This window comes from Musa acuminata, chromosome BXJ2-1, assembly GCF_036884655.1.
Source record: "Musa acuminata AAA Group cultivar baxijiao chromosome BXJ2-1, Cavendish_Baxijiao_AAA, whole genome shotgun sequence".
In the NCBI taxonomy this organism is placed as follows: Eukaryota; Viridiplantae; Streptophyta; class Magnoliopsida; order Zingiberales; family Musaceae; genus Musa; species Musa acuminata.
The window spans coordinates 11,978,894-12,000,000 of record NC_088338.1 but is presented as its reverse complement, the minus strand read 5'-3'; the positions used below and the strand labels follow the sequence as shown (position 1 = coordinate 12,000,000).

Below are 21,107 nucleotides of genomic sequence, written 5' to 3'. Positions count from 1 at the left end.
AAAATAGCAAATCCATAACACAGACGAATCATTCAAGCACTAAAATCATGCTTTTGTAATCATGCTTCTGTTATGTAAAAAAACTTTAATGTCAAGCACTAAAATCAAATAATCATAGATTGAATTTAAATGTATATAGCTTTCGATACCATTTAGAACATTTTTATCTAATCTGCAAGTATATCATCATTCGATTTGAAAACTATAGCGATATTGATTTACAAGGATAACTAGACTCGTATTATCATCTCTTCATATTCTTTCACAAGACCACTATAAACAATGGAATATGGACTAAGGGGAGACGAGAGAATAATCTCTCTTCTATATGTTGTCACGTCATATATTGAGTCTTTAAGAGGTCCTATCAATTTATAGACAAGAGTAGATGATCTAAGACAAATAATTGAGATATTCTTTTATGTTAAGTCATCTTCTAAAGAATTCTATCATAATTAAACTTCATTTCTATCGATTTATAAACTATAATCAAAATCTAATTCGATCTATAATATATATTATCCAATTAAAAATGATTTTATAGTCTAAGGGAAAAAAAAGTTGTACTAACATCATCACGACAAACAACACCAGGATGGCCGGAGAGATAGCTGAGAGGACAACAATGGATTCTCCGGCGTAGCGTGAGTTCACTGACAGGAACATGGCACCGACGATCTTCTGATACGTGCTCAGCCCAGTTAAGCTGTCGGACGTCCACTCCATGCAGCAGAGAAGTATGAGTTGTAGAAGCAGAAGCCCCGCCACGGTGAGTGCCAAGCACAATGCATGAGGGCCAGGAAGCAAGTGATCATAACCCATCTCCCCGTATTTATTTAGCAGGTAATCGTACTCCTGCCGCTTGGTGAGCTTCTTCAAGAGCCAGATGAATACCCTCAAACTCGAGGCGTACATCGTGTTTCCGACGAGTGCTTCACTATAACTATCAGTAGGAGGCCGGAACAAGTCCTAAACACCACCATATTCTCATTGGTGAGCACGAAGCCGCAGTTGGCGAAGGTAGCGACCGTCGTAAATATGGAAAACATGGACGCATTGATACCCTTTCGGTCAAGCACAGTTCCGGCATCTGGGACAAGTCGCAGGTAAACAAGGATGAGCAAGAAACCAACCACGTGAGCTACTATGAGATAGCCCAACACCACAAAGAACAGGTGCTTTCTAGAGCTAGATTTCATGTCCAGTACTGTCATGTCGGGAGGCATCAGGTCGGGTTTCTGGTGTCCGAGCTCAGCTTCATCGGAGAGAGTCGCGAGTTCCATGCCAGATGCATCGAGTGAAGAATCCTTCTTCTGGGACTTGATCTTTGCGAAGTGGAGACCAAGCAGGGAAACGAAAACCTCTCCTCGAATCACCATTAGAAGAGTTAGACCAAGCTGGTAGTTGGAGAACACCTCCATCTCCATGGCATCCATGCTTGAGACAGTGTTATCTGACACCGACATGAAGAGCAGGTCGACGTTGGTAGGCTTACTCGTCACGTCTCTCAGAGGCAGTATCTTTAGAAGTAAGAAACCAGCCATAGACAAAGAGAAGAGGTAGCAGCACTGGATCCAGAATGGATTAGCCTGAAAGAGTAGAAATCGATAGAGAGAGGCGACGAGGGTGGGAATAGATTCAGTGGAACGTGAGAGTTTAAGGATGAAGCTTTTCGTATGGGAAGTACTGGCCGTGACAGCCAGCGGTCCCTGAAGGTAGTGGTTTGGATGTTGCTATTAGGGTGGGTGGGGAGGTATACATATATACACACGGCAGAGGTGCAAATTTAGTTTGCCATCTTCCTGCGCACATTCGGAAACAACTTCTTCTACCAATATAAGAATTCAGATATATATATATATATATATATATATATATATATATATATATATATATATATATATATATACACACCAGAAGCACAAGTGCCTTTCCCACTGAAGCGCAAGTGCCTCTCCCACTGAGGAGATGACGATCTTATTTTCTTTTATTTGATTTCTGCATTGAACTTGACAGTACTGTAGCTGACAAACTGCATTTGCAGTCACCAAAATGCTAGATTAGCTAAAATAGGGGTGACTGGTGTAGGGTGGGATAATTAAAAATAAAAATCAAAGGTATATTGAGAGGTGATGAAATCAAAAAGTTTGGAAAAGACATGTGAGGATGTTAACTCATATTTTCAATCATAATTTAATTAATTTTTTGATTAATTTAAATAATATTTAATATATCTAAATAAATATAAAATAATTATATTAAGAAAAGTATATATATATATATATATATATATATATATATATATATATATATATATATATATATATATATATATATATATATATAAAGAGTTAGTTCTAGACAAGATATAATTAAAGGATTAAATCAGTCATATTTGAGTTAATATATCAGTTAATATATCCTATTCCTCGACTTGTTCCTCAGTTAGGTATCTCACATTACTTGTTTTGTTATTATAAGCTCCCACATATTTATTCATTCATTTATTAATTTTAAAATATGAAGTTTACAATGCCTTTATAAGTACGAATGTTCCATGGATGAGTGTCAAATGCCATGAGACAAGTATTTATCCTTAAAATATTCCCGTACATAGTTCCTTTTAGAGAAATGATGAGTACAAATCGATAGGATGATAATAAGTGTACCTTATATGAATGTCATATAATTTTTTTTTTCAATTAAAGATACATAGGATAAGGCATGTGTCCACTCTAATATATTTTACTATGCATACGATGTTTAATCTTGGATTTTACTATGAAACCAATTGATAATATTTATGATTTGATATATGTTTTGAGTGATGCAGGATGCTTCGATCATAGAGAAACAATTAAAGCAGGAAGAATCATGTTGGGCCGGAGGAAAACATGTCAGAAGATTGGACGTTGGACCGAAGGATCGGTCGACGTATCGACAGAAGACTTTGGGCCATGAGTTCGGGCATCGGGCTAAGAAGAGCGGATATTGCGCTAAGGATATCGGAGTTGCGGAGGTCAACTAGCCGATTAGGCAATAAGCCACAAGAGAGGACGATGCGCCGAAGAATCGGACAAAGCGTCGATGAACCAATGACATGCCGGACAACATGATTTATACTTAATATTAATTGTCTAGATCGAAGTGTGTTTTAAATGTGTAGGATTAACTACTATAGCAAGGCATAAAACAAAGTGAAGTCTCGGAGTCAAGAACGCGAGCAAAGTGAAGTCCCGGAGTCTAAGAATGCGATTTCGTTGGGAGTTCGAGAGTTCGTCGGAAGTCTAGGCGTTCATCGGAAGTTCTACCGGAACCAATCGAGAAGTCCAGGAGCTTGCCAAAGAAGCTCATTAGAACTCACCAAGAAGATTGTCGTAAAGTTCGGGTGCTTGCTAGATATCCATTGGAACATTGCCGAGAGATCGTCGGAAGTTCGCCGGAAGAATTGCCAGAAGCTCGCCGGAAGAAACTAGACTTTGGACTTGTTTAGCTTAGTAAATATCTTAGATTTCATAGTTAGCACATAATTGGGATTAAATTTTGACCAACCCAATTATGGGCCAATTGGGCCCATGTAAGGACTGTGTTGGGCCCAATGAAAGGCTCAAACAGTGACCTAAGAGGTGGCACCGTCGTGGCACAGTCTTCGAGACTGTGTCAAGCGGTGGTACCATCGGTCTGGGCAATGGTACCGCCCAGATACAGTCTCTAAGCGGTTGTAGGCGGTGGTACTATTTGTCTGGGTGGTGGTACCGCCCAGACACAGCCTCCCAAGTGGTGGTACCGCTAGATTGGGCGGTGGTATCGCCCAAACCTGGGAAACCCAGGATAAGATACTTTTAGGCTCCAAGTTTGAATCAACTTGAAGCCTATAAATACCCCTCTCATCCCTGGTTAAGTTACATAAGCATAAAGAGCTTAAAAGTATAAAAACGCTATTGCAATCACTCGAGAGATCCCCTCCTCTAGTCTAAAGTTTAGAATTATGTTAAGAGAGGAGTGAGTGCTTGTAAGGGTTGTCTCCTAAACCCGGTAAAAAGAGAAGAGAGGTGTAAGAAAGAGGTTGATCTTTGCCTATTAAAGGAAGATCGATAGTAGATGCCGATGGCCTCAACGGAAGAGAAATCGGAGGAGTGGATATACGTCACACGATGACCGAACCACTATAAATCGGTTTGCATTTACTTTGAGCAATTTACTTTTATAGCAAACTGCCTCTCCTCCTTACTATGCTTTTACTATGCCTATGCTAGCATATGCTTTCAAGCTATCTTTACAAAATGATTTTCATCGGAATCAATTTTATTGTATGAAAGTTTTTAAAATCGACGTAGTTTTTACCGCTGCACTAATTCACCCTCCCCCTTTCTTAGTGCTGACTCGTTCCTAACAGTTAGTATCAAAGCCTCGTGATTTCTCATTTGATTTAACACAAAAAAAAAGGGCTATTTTTGGCTTTTAAGAGGGACTTTCTCTCATTCGTCCTCCCTTGTTTAATGGGACGGACTACACATATTGGAAAACTCGAATGAGAGTTTTCATGCTTTCTATTAATCTAAATTTATGGAATATGATTGAAAATAGATTTCAAAGGTCTTCTCTTTCGATAAATAATTGGAATGATTTGGAGAAGAAGATTTTTTCTTTAAATGCTAGAGCTATGAATGCTCTATTTTGCGCCTTAAACAAAAGTGAATTCAATCGGGTTTGTTTATATAAAACAACTTTCAATATATGGCATACTCTCGAAATCACACACAAAGGCACTATTAGAGTTAAAGATTCAAAAGTTAATCTTTTAGTGCACGATTTTAAACTATTTCATATGAAACCAAGTGAAACCATTAGAGACATATACACCCGTTTTACGGATGTCGTCAATGGATTAAAAGCACTTGGTAGAAGTTTTTTGGATTTTGAACTTATAAACAAAATTTTACATTCTCTTAATAAAAGTTGGGATTCGAAAATAACGGCTATTCAAGAATCAAAATTTTTGAATAATTTTTTAATCGAAGAACTTATCGGGTCTCTAATGACCTATGAAATGACATGCAATGCACGTGAAGAACTTGAGAACTACCTTCCAAAGGACATGAAGGATTTTAGACTAAAAACAATCGAAGATCACTCGAGCATAAGCTCAAGTGATGGTGAACTTGAACTCCTCACGATGAAATTTAAAAAGTTCATGAAACAAAAATTAAAGAACAAAAAGAATGCAACTACTTGCTATGAATGCAAGAAGAAGAATGTGACTTTGGATGAATCAAGCTCCTCCGAAAACGAGGAGAAAATCAACAAAGGCGAGGTAGCAAACTACGCCTTACCGACTTTCAGCGATGAGGTAATCAAAATGCCCTTAATTTATTTCAAAATTACATAATACTTTTCATGAGTTATTTTTTGATTTTATTTAGAATAATTATTTTTCTTAATTATATGTTTAATAATGTAAATGTAAAAAATTAGGAATCATGTTTATCATTCTAGTAATTTTGAAAATAATCATGAAAATTACATGTGTTATGATAAAGGAATAAAATGTTAGACTTGAATCATGCTAGATGTTTTAATGATAATGTGTATCTTAATGATTTCCGTATTGCTTTTGATTGAAAATACTTTATAAAATCATGCTTGATGAAATAATGTAATGATGCATAATGATCATGCTTAATGAATTTATCTTTCGAAATTATGCATGATGATTTAAAGTAATGATGATTTTTGGGTGATTTATACCTTATTGTTCTTTGTCGTAATAAATCTTGCACTTTCGGTTTTAAAACGTTGATGCATGTTTTTATTTGGCATAAATGAAATAAATCACATGAATTAAAACACTAAAAAGAGGAAAGCTTTTGCCTTGAAAATTTTCTCTAATTTCTCTATTTTTTAAAAAGAAAATATTAATGAATCTATCTATGTCTTTTTATTATAAATCTCTTGAAAATGATTTTGATTTGACGATTTAAATTTGAATGAGACTTATCTTGATTTTTTCGAGATTTATAACTTGAGATTTCTTATGCATAAATCAAGATATTATATCATTTGAACTCCTATATTTCTTTTTGCTATTTAATAAAGAGAATGTCTTTTTTGGAATTCATGATTTAAATTTTCTTTTGAATATCTTTTATTAGTTGATCTCCTAAGACTTTCTTTTAATTATTTAAGAGGAGATTTATCAAAATGAATCGTGTCTTTTAGTATTCAAGTAGTCTTATCTTTCATGACATGATTTCTTTGTATTTATGGTTTATATGCCTTGAAATAATTAAAATATTTTACACCATCATGTTCTTCCATCATTCTTTCTTGTTTATAATGATAAAAGGGGAATAAGTTATGATCATGGTAGGATGTAATTTGATAAATTAACACTATCATGATGTGAAATATTTATGATTTAGAATGATGCATGCAATACTTATACTTTTTATTATGATAATGTATGTGATATATTGCATATGATGTGAATAATGATTAAAATTGTTTTGATTTGAAATCAAGATTTATCTCAATTATGACATTTTGAAATAAGAATGACACTTTATCTTTGTCATAATTTGCAAATTGATAAAGTGCACCATTGTATTGTTTGTTCCCCTCTTTTTGCCAATAACAAAGGGAGAGAAAAAATTGCTAGTATGCACATCTCTGAAGAGAAAAATTTCTAGCTTGCACTTCTAAAAAGAGAAGAAAAAATGATGCTATCTTGTACATTTCAAAAACTTGCTAGTTTGAACATCGTAAAGAAAAGCAAATATACCAACTTGCACATCTTTAAATTTGCTAGCTTGTATATTGTAAAACTTACATATCTAAAACTTGATAGCTTGCATGTTCTAATATGATATAGCAATTGCTAAATTTGCTAACTTACAAATTACAATGATATAAATGCAATGTTTGACATTATATTTCCAAACACTTGAAAGTTTCACTTCTCCTTTTTGTTGATGACAAAGGGAGAGAAATATGATCATGTTATACATGATGACGTGTTATAAATATTCATGATGAATATTTGCAATGACTTGAATTCAGTTTGAATTCAATGTTATATCAATATGGCATATTGATAACAGGAGTTTGTTTAATCTCTGGGAGTTAAGGTTAACTTCGTCATCAATTGGTTGTCATCATCAAAAAGGGAGAGATTGTTGAATCTCATATTTTGATGATGAAACCAATTGATAATGTTTATGATTTGATATACGTTTTGAGTGATGTAGGATGCTTCGATCAGAGAGAGACAATTAAAGCGGGAAGAATCATGTTGGGCCGAAGGAAAACATGTTAGAAGATTGGACGTTGGGCCGGAGAATCGGTCGACGTATCGACAGAAGGCTTCGAGCTATGAGTTCGGGCATCGGGCCAAGAAGAGCATATATTGCCCCAAGGATATTGGAGTTGCGGAAGTCAACTAGCCGATTGAGCAATAGGCCATAAGAGAGGACGATACGCTGAAGAATCGGACGAAGCGTCGATGAACCAATGACATGCCGGACAACATTTGGTTAGCTTAGTAATAATTATCTAGATCGAAATGGTTTTTAAGTGTGCAGGATTAACTACGATAGCAAGACATAAAGCAAAATGAAGTCCCGGAGTCAAGAATACGATTTCATTGGGAGTTCGAGAGTTCGTCGGAAGTCCAGATGTTCATCGAAAGTTCTACCAGAATTGATCGAAAAGTCCAGGAGCTTGCCAAAGAAGCTCATCGAAACTCGCCAAAAAGATCGTCGTGAAGTCCAAGAGCTTGCTGGGAGTCCGCTGGAACATTGTCGAAAGATCATTAGATGTTCGCCGGAAGATCGTCAGAAGCTATCTGGAAGAAACCTAGACTTACAGACTTGTTTAGCTTAGTAAATGTCTTAAATTTTATAGTTAGCACATAATTAAGATTGGAATTGGGCCAACCCAATTAGAGGCCAATTGGGCCCATGTATGGACTGAATTGGGCCAAGTGAAAGACCCAATAGGTGGCACCGTCGTAGCATAGTCTTTGAGACTGTGTCAAGTGGTGGTACCGCTAGTCTGGGTGGTGGTACCGCCCAGTGGTAGGGTGTCAAGCGGTGGTACCGCCAGACTAGGCGGTGGTACCACTCGCATCCCGAAAACCCGGGATGAGACATTTTTAGGCTCCAAGTTTGAATCAACTTGAGGCCTATAAATACTCCTCTCATCCCTAGTTAAAACACACGAGCCCAGAGTATTTAAAAGTGAGAAAACACTGTAGTAATCACTTGAGAAATCTCCTCCTCTAGTTCTAAGTTTAGAATTCTATTTAGGGAGGAGTGTGTGCTTATAAAGGTTGACTCATAAACCTATAAAAAGGAGAAGAGGGGTGTAAAAGGGTAGTTGATCTTCGCCAATTGAAAGAAGATCGTTAGTGGATGCTAGTAGCCCCGACAGAAGAAGAATCGGTGGAGTGGATGTAGGTCACGATGACCGAACCACTATAAATTGGTTTGCATTCTTGTTTTGCTTTTAATTCTCATATTGCAAACTGATTTACTTACTTTATTTGCTCATTACATTTTTGTAAACGCTTTAAAGTTAAACACTTTCTGAGATCAATTTTCGACGAACAAAGATTTTACAAAATCGATGTTTTTATCCGTTGCACTAATTCACTCCCCCCCCTCTTAATGCCGACTCATTCCTAACATTTTTCGCACAAACAACCTGGCTTTGATACCACTGTAGGGAAATCTAAGAGTAACATCATATGCATAGCGGAAGAACAGAAAACAAAAACTCTAAATTTCCTAAAACGTGTTCGTTGTCGTACGAAGATTGGTGCACAAAAACCCGCAAAACTTAAATCCACGTGTGAAATAGTTGTATTTTACCTAGGGAGATCGTATATCTCAGAATCCCTACAAATCTGTAGAAGAGGATAAAAGAGGTCAAGCATCCTCCTCTCTAGCGGTAATCCACATAGCAAGGTTGCGATGACGCTCCTCAAATCGCTTTCCAAAACTCCATATTTGCTATCTAAGGAGGAGAAGGAGAGAAGAGAATAGGAGGAGACAACCAAGAAAACCTCTAGCCTATGGGCCTTTGGTTCCCTCTTATTTATAGAGGTCCCCTAATGGATCCTGGTCTTATTGGGTATTGGATCTTCATCAAACTACCAAAGCCTCTTAGATTAGTGGATCTCTATCCAATAATCTCTCATTGACTCTTATTGGATCTCATTTATAGAATCCAATAATTTAGGGGCTTATTGGATATCCAATAAGATAGTGGCTCCAACTGATATATCATATCCAAACCTCTACTTATAGCAACGCCTGTTGAATCTCAGATTTTGATGATGAAGTCAATTGTCATTTAGTTATCGAATCCGTATGTTGAGATAAGTGTGCAGGATTAATTACGATGGCGGTAAGACATGTAGCAGGTGTTAAGCCGGAGTCAAGACCAAGATCACGTTGGGGGTTCGAGAATTCATCGGAAGTCCAGACGGTCATCGGAGGTTCTGAGGGAACAATTCGAGAAGTCCAGGAGCTTGCCAAAGAAGCTCGTCGGAACTCGCCAAGAGGATCGTCGCAAGTCCAGGAGTTTGCCGGGAGTCTGTCGGAGCATCGTCGAGGGTTCGTCGGATGTTCGCCGGAAGTTCACCGAAAGAAGCGATTGACGCACCAGAACATGATCTACAGTATTGATGTCTTAATTATCGTAGTTAGCACATAGATTAAGTTAGGATTGGGAGGTGATCCCATTAACTTAATCTGGGGCCAACTAGGCCCTTGGCAGACCCAAATTGGGCTGAATGGATCAGCCCATTCGAACCCAGAATTCCTGGCCGACAGTGGCACCGCCCAGGAGACTCAGTCTCCCAGGAGTTCTAGGCAGTAGTACTGCCCCTATCAGGTGGTGGTACCACCGACAGTTGTTACTGCCAGTGGTGGTACCACCCCTATCAAGCGGTGGTACCACCTGAGCTCGGTCTCCGAGCAATGTCAGGCGATAGTACCGCTCAGTGACAGATGACAGGCAGTAGTACCGCCTAGTTATGGCAATGGTATCACCAGGACTCCGAAAATCTGGGAATGGACACTTTTGAACTCCAAATTCAAACTGATTGGGGCCTATATAAATAAACCCCACCCTTTCCTGCATAAAAGGAAACCGAAAGCTTGATTTTATTCTGAGTATTTGAGAGCTTATAAGTAATGTAAAAGGCTAGAGTTCCTCTCCCTCTTTTCTTTCTAAGTCTTGATCATTCAAGAGAGGAGTGAAAACTTATAAGAGTTGTCTCCTAAGCCCGTCAAATGGAGAAAAGTTATAAAAGGGTGGTTGGCCTTCACCTATTGAAGGAAGGCCTCTAGTGGACGTCGGTGATCTCGTCGGAGGAGGAAGCCAAAAGTGGATGTAGGTCAAGATTGACCGAACCACTCTAAATCTCGGTTTACATTTACATTCTGCTCTTTATCTTAACTGCAAATTGCCTCCATTGCTTTGCATCAACTATACTTCCGTTTGCTCTCAAGTTAAAGGTCTTTCCGAAACGGATTTCGTACGAAGTCTTTTTGAACCGACGAAAGTTTTCCACTGCACTAGTTCACCCCCCCTCTTAGTGCACTTGATCCTAACAATTTGTATCAGAGCGGGTTCACTCTCAGTTGGATTAAAACCTAAGAGAGATGGCATATGCCGGAAACCAAGAGAGTCACTCTAATACACGTCCGCCCATGTTCATTGGGACGGACTACACCTATTGGAAGACCCGAATGAGGATCTTCCTTATTTCCATAGATTTTGAACTTTGGAATATTATTAAAAATAGATTTTCAAAGTCTTCTCTTCCAATGATCAATTGGAATGAATTGGAGAAGAAGACTTTCGCTCTAAATGCAAAGGCTATGAATGCCTTATTTTGTGCACTTAATAAAAACAAGTTCAATCGTGTTTCGATTTGTGAAACTACATTTGATATTTGGCATACACTCGAAGTGACTCACGAAGGCATGAGTAGAGTAAAAGAGTAAAAAATCAATCTTTTAGTACATTCTTATGAACTTTTTCGAATGAAACCGAGCGAGACCATAGGTGACATGTACACCCATTTCACGGATGTCATCAATGGTCTAAAAGGACTCGGTAAAGTCACTGCTATTCAAGAGGCTAAAGATTTAAACAACTTCTCTCTTAAAGAATTAATCTGGTCATTAATGACCTACGAAATGATTTGCAAAGCTCATGAAGAGCATGAGGACACCCTTCCAAAGAACAGAAAGGATATGATACTTAGAATACAAGAAGACCACTTGAGAGAAAACTCAAGTGATGAGGACTTTGACGATAACTTGGCACTTCTAACAAGGAAATTTAAAAAATTTATTAAAAGAAATAAATTTAAAAATGACACTAAAAATAAATTTGAACCCAAAAAGGACCAAATTATTTGCTACGAATGCAAGAAGCCAGGACACTATAAAAGTGATTGTCCCCAAGCCAAGAAGGGAACACCAAAGAAGAAGGCGCTCAAAGCAATGTAGGATGACTCAAGCGCACCCGAAGAAGAGGAGTCCAACACCGAGCAAGTTGCTCATTATGTACTCATGACCATTGGAGATGAGGTATCAAATTTAATTGATGCAGATTTATCATTTGATGAATTGTTAAATGTTTTCCATGATTTATTTGATGAATGCAAAATAATTAGTAGAAAATATAAATTATTAAAAAAGGAGCATGATATTCTTGTTAGTAATTTTGATAAATTAAAAATTAAACATAATGATAGTTTAGTTCCATGTACGAAATGCCATGACTTAGAAGTACTCCGAAAGGAGAACTTGCTACTCAAGGACACCTTAAAGAAATTCGAGGTTGATAGCAAGTCCTTGAACATGATCTTTACCGATAAGGGTCACGTTCCTAAAAGAAGTAGAATCAGATTTGTGAGAAGCTCTCACCAAAATCCAACCACTTTCATTAAACGCCCTATCTTATATGTTTCATATCAAAACAAGTGCAACTTTTATTGCAAACATGGACATAGAACTTATCATTGTCCATTCAAGAAGATTAGTCCTAACAAATTGATTTGGGTTCCTAAAGGAATCGTAATAAATTCCATGCAATATGACAAACAATTTAGATTGGTTTTTGAGGCACCCAAGATTAAATGGGTACCTAAAAATCATCCTTTTTTGTAGAAATATATATCACCACAAGCTAGGAGCAAGAGATCGTACCTTGATAGTGGATGCTTAAAGCATATGATCGGAGATCCATCTCAATTCTCTAAGCTCACTAGCATAGCTATGTCACCTTCAGAGACAACAAGGGTAAAATCATTGGCAAAGGAACTATAGATAACAAATCCAACTTCTTTATTAAAGATATTTTGTTAGTTGATGGTTTAAAACAGAACCTCTTGAGCATTAGTCAATTGTGTGATAAAGGATATATTGTCAAATTTAAATCAAATGCTTGCACCATTGAAAAACCACACAAAAACATATCTATGATTGCATTAAAATAACATATACACCATTGACATCAATGATCTTTGTAATTAAATGTGTTTCTTAGTTTTGAATGACGATGCTTGGCTTTGGCATAGAAGATTAGGTCATGCTAGCATGAAACTAATCACCCAAATTTCATCCAAAGAACATGTAAGAGGAATTCTTTATATCAAGTTCATCAAAGATAATATTTGTAATACTTGTCAATTAGGAAAACAAATAAAGGGTAGTTTCAAATCTAAGAATCAAATAAGAACCTCTAGACCTTTACAATTGATCCATATGGACTTATTCGGACCAATCTCTACATCAAGCCTAGGAGATAGCAAATACGCTTTTGTTATTGTAGATGATTATAGTAGATACACATGGACTTATTTCTTGAAACACAAAAGTGAATGCTTTAGATATTTTATCAAGTTTTGTAAACTTGTTCAAAATGAAAAGGGTTCTATGATTTCATCAATTTGAAGTGATCATGGTGATGAATTTCAAAACCGTAATTTCCAAGAATTTTGTGAATCTAATGGATACAACCCCAACTTCTCTACTCCAAGAAATCCTTAACAAAATGGAGGAGTAGAAAGAAAGAATAGAAATTTACAAGAAATGATAAAAACCATGTTAAATGAATATAGTCTACCCAAATATTTTTGGGCCGAAGTTGTAAACACGACATGCTATGTTATGAATAGAATTTTAGTAAGACCCTTACTACCAAAACCCCTTATGAGTTGTGGAGCAACAAAAAACCCAATGTTTCATATTTTAAAGTTTTTGGGTGTAAGTTTTTTATATTGAATAAAAAAGATGCCTTAGGAAAATTTGATGCTAAATCCGATGAAGAAAATTTTCTTAGTTATTCCTCAATTTCTAAAGCATTTCGTATCTTCAATAAAAGAACCTTAATTATAGAAGAATCCATTTATGTTATTTTCAATGAGATTTTCAAAATCAAGAAAAATGATTTTGATGATGATGTTAATTTCGATTCCTTGAATTTAAATGAAATCTCTTGTCCAACTAGCAACTTAGATGCATCTACTTCCGAAACATCCTTACCCAAGGATTGAAAGTATGTAGATGCTCATCCTAAGGAGCTAATCACAGGAGACACATCTAAGGGGGTTCAAACACGTTCTTCTCTTAAAAAAAAATTTGTGCAAACGTCGCTTTTCTCTCTCAAATTGAACCTAAATGTATTGATGAAGCCATGAAAGATGATTCATGGATTATCACAATGCAAGATGAGTTAAATCAATTTGAGAGAAATGAGGTGTGGAAGCTTGTTCCTAGGCCAAATGACCATTTAGTTATTGGTACTAAATTGGTCTTTAAAAACAAGCAAGATGAATCTGACATCGTAGTTAGAAACAAGCTAGATTAGTGACCAAAGGTTTTAACCAAGAAGAAGGTATTGATTACGGAGAAACCTTCGCTCTTGTGGCTCGATCAGATGCCATAAGGATGCTCCTTGCCTATGCTAGTAGTAATAATTTTAAGTTATTTTAAATGGATGTTAAAAGCACTTTTCTTAATGGCTTTATTTCCGAAGAAGTTTATGTTGAACAACCTCCCAGATTTAAAAAAATAGCCTTCCTAATTATGTGTTTAAATTAACTAAAGCTCTCTATAGTTTAAAACAAGCCCCAAGGGCTTGGTACGAGAGACTTAGCTCTTTTTTCATTGAAAATAATTTCTCTAAAGACAATGTCGATACTACATTATTTATCAAAAATTTTAAAAATAATTTTCTCATTGTTCAAATTTATGTTGATGATATTATCTTCAGTTCTACAAACAAATCTCTTTGTGAATCTTTTGCTAAAACTATAAGCCTTGAATTTGAAATGAGTTTGATGGGAGAAGTAACCTTCTTTTTAGGCTTACAAATTAAGCAACTAAGCAATGACATCTTTATTAGTCAAACTAAATACACTTTAGATTTGCTAAAATGATTTAATATGGATAGCTCAAAAGCTATCAACACTCCTATGAGCACCTCCACTAAGTTAGAAATTGATTTAAGTAAAAAAAGTTTTGATCAAAAAACTTATAGGGGTATGATAGGAAGTTTACTTTACCTTACTGCAACTAGACCAGATATCATGTTCTGTGTAGGACTTTGTGCTAGGTTTCAATCGAATCCTAAGATATCTCATCTCAAAGTAGTTAAAAGAATACTTAGATATCTTAAAGGTACCACAAATCTAGGATTATGGTATCTAAAATCTGATAATTTTGAGCTAATTGCTTATGCTGATGCTGATTTTGCTGGGCGTAGACTAGATAGAAAAAACACATCAAGAACATGTCAATTTTTAAGATATTCCCTTATTTCCTGGTCATCTAAGAAATAAAACTCGATTGCATTATCAACGACCGAAGCTGAATATATTGTAGCTAGTGCATGCTGTGCACAAGTTGTGTGGATGAAAAACACCTTAGAAGATTATAAAGTTCATCTTAAAAATATTTCCATTAAATATGATAACACAAGTGCAATATACTTAACAAAGAATCTCATTCAACACTCAAGAACAAAGCATATTGATATTAAACATCGCTTTATACGAGATTATATCACTAATCATGATGTAATTATAGAGTTCATTGATACTAAACATCAACTAGCTGATATTTTTATAAAGCCTTTAAGTGAAGAACAATTTGATTTCATTAGAAGAGAATTAGGAATGTTGATTTGTCTGAATGTATGAACTTATTAAATTGATTTTTCGGACTTTCTTGATTCTATGATCAATCACTTAATACTGAAAATCTTATGATACGAATTTTACATGACTATATGCTTCAATAACATGTTGGAAATTGTGTGTCTTGATTTCTATGATGATAAGCATGTTTTACTTTCATGATTGTGTTTGAAAAATTATGGCAAAACTTTATCCGAATGCATGAATTTGTTAAACTTCATTTTCGAACTTTCTTGATCCTAACAATGCATGATTTTGTATTTCTCTTCTGGATTAAATGTATTTCTTGAATGGAGCTTTCATGAGCCTATGTCATATCAAGTTTATTTCATATCAATGCTCCATGATTTTTGACATATGAAATTAATTAACAAATGCATCTCTCATGGATTTACCTTGTGAAAATTAATTTTTAATCGAGAAATGGATTTAATGAAATGAATTCCTTCTTGATGAAGGAAGACTTTTTTATAATGAACACTTACAAGAATTTAATTTCACATATATATCTTGATTCTTGTAAAAATGAAGCATGATTTAATCTCTTATCATTTTTAACTTCATTCAAAGTTAGTTCACAATGGCTTTTCTCCTTCATGCAAAACGTTAATGACAAATAAAGAAGAAGTAATGAAAGCTATCTCTTTAATAGACTTTTGAATGGTACCTTGTCATGATTGCTTGAAAAATAATTTATATGAATGATATCTTATGGTTGAAAAATAACATGAATCTTTACCACACTTATTACTATACTTTAAATATGCTTGAATCGTTCTCCTTTTTGTTGATGACAAAGGGGGAGAAATATATAGTAAATTGATGGTAGAATGAATTGCTATGATTGCCATATTTGCATTAATGATAAGATATCTAGAGCTTATATTGTAATTTTACAATGTTGATATCTTGTCATATGATGAATTGCTATGATTGTCATATTTGCATTATGTTAAGATATCTAGAGCTTCCATCGTAATTTTACAAATTGATATCTTACCATATGATGAATTGCTACGATTGCTATCTTTCACATATGAAATATAAGACTTAAAAATGGATGTCAAGCCTTGACATTATTTTCAGAAAGATATATCATGATAGGAATCATGATGGGGTTATTGATAAGTTTAAATGAACTTAACTTATCAATATTCCTCTTGAATTCAAAGGCTTTGAATTCAAGAATGACTTATCTCAAGTATGATATATAGATAGGGGGAGTTAAGGTTAACTTCGTCATCAATTGATTATCATCATCAAAAAGGGAGAAATTATTGAATCTCGGATTTTGATGATGAAGTCAATTGTCATTTGGTTATCTAATCTGTATATTGAGATAAGTGTACAGGATTAACTACGATTGTAGTATGACATGCAGCAAGTGTTAAGCCGAAGTCAAGACCAAGATCACGTTGGGGGTTCAAGAGTTCATCGAAAGTCCGGACGGTCGTCGGAGGTTCTAAGGGAACAATCCGAGAAGTCCAAGAGCTTGCCAAAGAAGCTCATCAGAACTCGCTAAGAGGATCGTCGTAAGTCTAGGAGTTTGTCGAGAGTCCACTGGAGCATCGCCGAGGGTTCGTTGGATGTTCGCCGAAAGTTCGCTGGAAGCTCGCCGGAAGAAGCGATTGATGCACCGAAACATGATATGTAGTATTGATGTCTTAATTGTCATAGTTAGCATATAGATTAAGTTAGGATTGGGAGGTGATCCCATTAACTTAATCTGGGGCCAATTGGGCCCTTGGCAAACCCAAATTGGGCCGAATAGATCAGCCCATTCGGACCCAAAATTCCTGGCTGGCGATGGCACCGCCCAGGAGACTCGGTCTCCTAGGAGTTCTGGGTGATAGTACCGCCCCTGTCAGGAGATGGTACCGCCGGCAATTATTACTGCCAGTGATGGTACCACCCCTGTCTAGCGGTGGTACCGCCTGAGCTCGGTCTCCGAGCAATATCAAGCGGTAGTACCGCCCAGACTGAGCGGTAGTATCGCTCAGTGACAGATGACAGGTGGTAGTACCGCCCAATTATGACGGTGGTACCACCAGGACCCTAAAAATCTGGGAATGGACACTTTTGAGCTCCGAATTCAAACTGATTGGGGCCTATATAAACCCCACCCTTTCCTGCATGAAAAAAAACTGAAAGCTTGCTTTTATTCTGAGTATTTAAGAGCTTAAAAGTATTGTAAAAGGCTAGAGTTCCTCTCCCTCTTTTCTTTCTAAGTCTTGATCAATCAAGAGAGGAGTGAAAACTTATAAGGGTTGTCTCCTAAGCCCGTCAAAATGAAAAAAGCTGTAAAAGGGTAGTTGGCCTTCGCCTATTGAAAGAAGGCCTCTAGTGGACGTCAGTGACCTCGTCGGAGGAGGAAACCAAAAGTTGATGTAAGTCAAGATTGACCGAACCACTCTAAATCTCGGTTTGCATTTACATTCTGCTCTTTATCTTAACTGCAAAGTACCTTCGTTGCTTTACATCAACTACACTTATGTTTGCTCTCAAGTTAAAGATCTTTCCGAAATGGTTTTCTTATGAAGTCTTTTTGAACTGACGAAAGTTTTTCGCTGCACTAATTCACCCCACCCCCCCCCCTCCCCACCCCCCCCCCCCCCCAATTGGTGCTCTTGATCCTAACAACGCCTACCATATATGTGTGACCCTCTAGGCCTAATATCGAGCTGGTCATGAGTCATACTTGTCAAAACTCCTTATAGCTTAATGAATTATTATCTTCATAATAATTCATTTAACTCATCGACTACAGACATACTAGGCCACTACGCCGTAATCCATAGACGATATAGGAAAATCTAATCCATTGGACCTATCTATCCTCAATTACCATGTATATATAGTCCCTCATCCATCTAATACCCTAGAGACCATATATCGAGCATGGTACTATCAGGCCCATACAGTTTCTACTCGAGTCTTGCTCTAATCGAATTCTCTCAAAGAACTCTTTCTCTCTCAATCCGAATAACCCTGGCTAGGGATTTGTCTAAGAAAGAACATATGAGATATTCCTCTCATGACATCAAGAGTAGATGATTCTCTATCGATCCTCAATAGTCCTCGTAAGGTTTGCTACCACTCTCGATGACCGGTTGTACTAGATTTAAAAATTCAATGCTTATAAGTCTGGTATCAAAGAGTGGAGTACTCATATAGAACATCCTTGATGTCTCAAGTCTAAGGACCAGGTACACCATTGGGATAACGAAATCATTGTCTGACAATGAGGTATCATTAACTATCCAACATTCCGTGAGCGGATCAATCAATGAACTCATTCTCTAATGAGTACCTGCACTGTAGCCTTAGCGACCTCACACAAGCAGCTATTCGACCAGTTGCCTCTATCATATGGACAGGTATATAGCACACCAGTCTATCTGGTTATCTCGATGTCCCTCTCAAGTAAACTATGACCATGATTATTTATGGTCTATGTTTAAAAGTGAATTGGTCTCCTTATCATGATCTCGTTACGATCCAATTCCCATTGCACAGATTCATGGATATCACAATATATATACACATATACGCAACAAGCAATATAAAGTGATAAAATATCAAATAATATAATAAGAAAAAAAAATGCATATCATGTCACACATACTATCACTCACGTGATTGGCTTGCAGGACACCTATGACTAGCATCTTCTACCACAAGGTGTAGAGTTAATGGTGAGGGATTTCATAAATTCATTTGTTGGATTAAGAATGCTCCTTTTTTAGGAAGGGTGATTGATGTAGGTAGTATTGTATGGATTCTTCGGAGTCACTTTTGATCTCCCATACTCTTGAACTAGTCAGGAACTTGAGTGTCATATAACAGGTCGACACTACTACTCGTATTCGATTGAGAGTTGATCGTCTGATGATAGCATTATAAGCTAAGCGAATATCAACTACTATAAATTTAGTCTTTTACTATCTTTGTGCAATCCTCACTTCCGAATGTTACACAGATATTGACGGATCCTATCAGGGTGATCAACTCTCTTGTGAAGCTAAGAAGTGACGAGGAGATGGATTGAAGTTTTTTGGTCGACAAACCAATTTTTTGAAAGGTATCATAGTACAATATATCTGTAGAGCTCTCTCTATCAATCAAAACCCTTTTAACCCATGTTTTTGTGATCCTGAGGGATACTACTAACTCATCATCGTACTCTGGATCTAAGTACTTAGCCTCTTCTTCTATGAATATAATGAGTTAGTCTCCATTTAGGTGGAACATTTTTAACTATGATTTTCTTGTATACATCTTTCGAGTAGAGGAGCTGTTACCTCCAACCGCTAGTCCGTCGATGATCATGTCTATTTATTGTTTAATTGGACCTCAAGGCTTTGGTAAGGGTTCTCGAATGTGATGGAGGAACTTATTGAGGTGTCCCTTTCAAACCAAATCTTTAATTTGCTCAAGCCGAACAATTTTTTGTATCATATCCATGTTCCTAATGAAAGCAATAATATTTGGTCATATCCATCCTTCTCGATAAGAATTAACACCACTCAATACTTCCTACGATAAAGTATTCATATAGATTTAGGAGAATGGACTCCTAAGAATACCGATAGCTTTTAGCACTCTCGGTTCAAATCCTCTTATTTTGGTGATCCCAAATCAGGGTTCGACGGGAGCCCCAAACAAACAAAACCATCTCCATATTTAAGACCCAAATCTTTTTTGATGACATTTTCAAGATGTGACATTCACCCAATCACCTCCTATCGTAATAATATCTATCCTTATAGAAATTTTTCACACTACTTCAATAAATACTAGTACTAACATGGATAATCTAAATCATCGCTCTATACCTTCCTTAGATTACCCAATTAGCTCATTAAACTCTACCTATATTTGTGTCCCTTGTTTCTACCCCTACTCTACCACTTGTATCTATTTTGAGCTGAATAGTTGAGTCACACTTGGTGTAGACTCATGCCCCACCTAAGTCACCTCTACTGTCGACAGTTCAAAACCAAATCTATTACCAAAAACCAATCTGCTAATGAGTCAATCAGCCAATCAACTAACTTTCCAACCTAGGTTAGGAGACCACATGCATAAAATGGACTAGCAATCGGCAAACATAGAAATAAAGTAAGGAAAACTGCTAAAAATATATTCATATTTTTTATCTTCTTTCATGAAAGATATAAATAAAGAGCTAATTCGTCGTGGCTTTAGACTTCCTATGATAGATGTTAACAAAGGGAAAACTGACCCTTTAGAGCACATAGCTGTATTCACTTCATAGATAATTCTTTATGTGATTATAGACTCCTTATGTGTTGGACTTTCCCAATAACATTAAGATGAACAGCAAAACGTGAGTGGTTTGCCAAACAATCATTGGAGTCAATCTCATCCTTCAGATAGTTAGCCAAGGAGTTTGAGCTTAGTTTTATTAGATATAGACTCCTGAAAAAGCTCACCACGCCTCTCCTAGATGTACATTAGGAAGAAAAAGAGTCTAAAAAATTATACAAGAAGGTTTAATGATGAATTTCAATAAGTTGCAAATCCGACCTTCTCTGTTCCTATCAATACATATATTGGTGGTGTCTAACCTTTAAGATTCTTTTACAAAGTTATTACTCAACCTCTAGTGACTTTTTTAGAATTGTTGTAAGAAGCCAACCGCCACATATTTACAGAGTCAATAATTATCGGTAAAAAGAGGGGTGAGGTCAAGAAAATAATAAAAGAGAAAAAGTCTTGTGTCCAAGTCCCATGAAAAAGCTAAGAAATTATAAACTAAAAGATTGGCTCTCCTTCTAGCGTCAAATCTGTTAGAGTTAATTTTGGGTTGGTTGAGGTCAACTCAGAAAAAAATTTCAAGCTAAATATTCAATCCCTGCAAAAC

The 21,107-nt window shown here is 36.4% G+C and overlaps 1 pseudogene; it reads right to left on the bottom strand.

Moving 5' to 3' along the window:
* The window catches only part of LOC135598191 (cation transporter HKT1;5-like), a 3,356-nt pseudogene extending 1,544 nt beyond the window's left edge, over positions 1–1,812 (bottom strand).
* Positions 1,813–21,107: the final 19,295 nt, after the last annotated feature.